This window comes from Elephantulus edwardii, unplaced genomic scaffold (assembly GCF_000299155.1).
Source record: "Elephantulus edwardii isolate Elephantulus edwardi_28Jun2011 unplaced genomic scaffold, EleEdw1.0 scaffold00028, whole genome shotgun sequence".
Taxonomy (NCBI): Eukaryota; Metazoa; Chordata; class Mammalia; order Macroscelidea; family Macroscelididae; genus Elephantulus; species Elephantulus edwardii.
This window is the reverse complement of record NW_006399778.1, coordinates 3,569,565-3,571,476: the sequence shown is the minus strand read 5'-3', so window position 1 is coordinate 3,571,476 and position 1,912 is coordinate 3,569,565. Positions and strand designations below refer to the sequence as shown.

At 46.5% G+C, this 1,912-nt stretch overlaps 1 pseudogene; it reads left to right on the top strand.

Moving 5' to 3' along the window:
• Positions 1-302: 302 nt before the first annotated feature.
• Positions 303-1,524, top strand: LOC102860992 (annotated as a pseudogene).
• Positions 1,525-1,912: the final 388 nt, after the last annotated feature.

The window sequence follows — 1,912 nt, the reverse complement described above, 5'->3', positions numbered from 1 at the left end:
TTGGGCATGTTGCAAGGAGGAACCAGTCCTTGGAGAGGGACATCGTGCTTGAAAGAGTGGAAGGACAGCCAAGAGAGGAAGACCCTGGATGAGATGGATTGACTCAGTGACTGGGGTAGTGGGGGTAGGTGTGTCAGAGACAATAAGGTTGGTACAGGACAGAGCAGGTTTCAGGGCTGTTGTACACAGGGTCACTATGAGCCACAAGTGACTCAACAGCACATAACAACAACATGGACTGCCAAAAGAACAAACAAATCTGTTCTAGAGAAAGGGCAACCAGAGTGCTTCTTAGGGCAAGGATGGTGAAACTTTTCCTCATACACTTGGAGTATGTTAGCAGAAGCGGCCAGTCCTTAGCAAAAGACCTCATGTTCCACATGACAGACAGGTAGAGGATCATCAAAGGAGAGGAAGCTCCTCAACAAGATGGACTGACATTGTGACAACAGTGGGCTTGCACACGGCAGAAATTAGGAGGATGGCACAGGATAGGGCAAGGTTTCAATCTGTTGTTCATAGAATGGCTGAGTCATCCTTGACTCAGGGACACCTAGCAACAACAGCTATGTGCCAGGTACAATTCTAGTGAACAAAACGAACAAAGATCCTAGCTCTCTCTGAACTTAAATTCTAGTTTCAGAAGATACTTATTTAAGAGCATAAATAAGTAAGTTATTTTGTGTGCTTGTTTGGCTGTGAAAAGTTTAAAACCAAATACACAAAAAACTATGGACTGTTTCTTCTCTGAGAAAACACCAAATGGCGGATGACACTGTTGCAGCGGGAGGGCCAGAGGAGGCAAAGCCAAGGACAAGGAGTGGCTCCCCATCACCAAGCTGGGCTGTCTGGTCAAAGACATGAAGATCAAGTCCTTAGAGATCTATCTCTTCTCACTTCCCATCAAGGAGTCTGAGATCATTGACTTCTTCTTGGGGATGTCCCTCCAGGATGAGGTCTTGAAAATCATGCCTGTTCAGAAGCAGACACATGCAGGCCACTGGACCAGATTCAAGGCCTTTGTCACCATGGGAGACTATAATGGCCATGTTGGCTTGAACATTAAGTGCTCCGAGGAGGTAGCTGCCATCCGTGGGGCCATTATCCTGACCGAGCTCTCCATTGTCCTTGTGGCTACTGGGGTAATAAGCTCATCAAGCTTCACGCCATGCCCTGCAAGGTGACCCATGCCAAGCCCTGCAAGGTGACCAGGCACTTGGCTCTATGTTGGTGCCATCTGATCACTGTGCCCCGAGGCACTAGAATCATCTAGGCAAGTGTGCCCGAAAAGCTGCTGTTGGTATCTGGAGTTGACGACTGCTACACCTCTGCCAGGGGCTGCACAGCCACCTGGGCAACTTCACCAAGGCCACCTTTGATGCCATCTCCAAGACCTACACCTACTTGACCCTAGATCTCCAGAAAGAGTCTGTGTTCACCAAGTCTCCCTACCAGGAATTCACTGACCATCTTGTAAAGACCCACACCAAACTCTCTATGCAGAGGACCCAGGCTCCAACATAGTGGGTTTTGTATACAGAAGTAAATTTAATTAAGTAAAAAAAAAAAAAACACATAAAACCCAACTACAAACACACTGCCCTTGATTTCAAGCCATAGTAAACCTGCATCGGGTTCCCAAGGCTCTGAATCTTTAGAGGAACAACTACCTCACCTTTTGCCCATGAAGACACTGGTGGATTCAAACTGTGGACCTTCTAGTAGCCCAGCTCGTGAGGCTCTACATCATCAGGGCTCCTTAAAAAATATTTTTTTTTTAAATCAGGGTAAAAAGCCAGGCAGGTAAAGAGGATTGAGAATGCTGTAGAAAGGGGCTGGCTGAATTATTAAATGAAATACTCAAAGTAGACCTTATTAGGTGAGATCTGAACAGGGTCTTAAAGGAGATGAA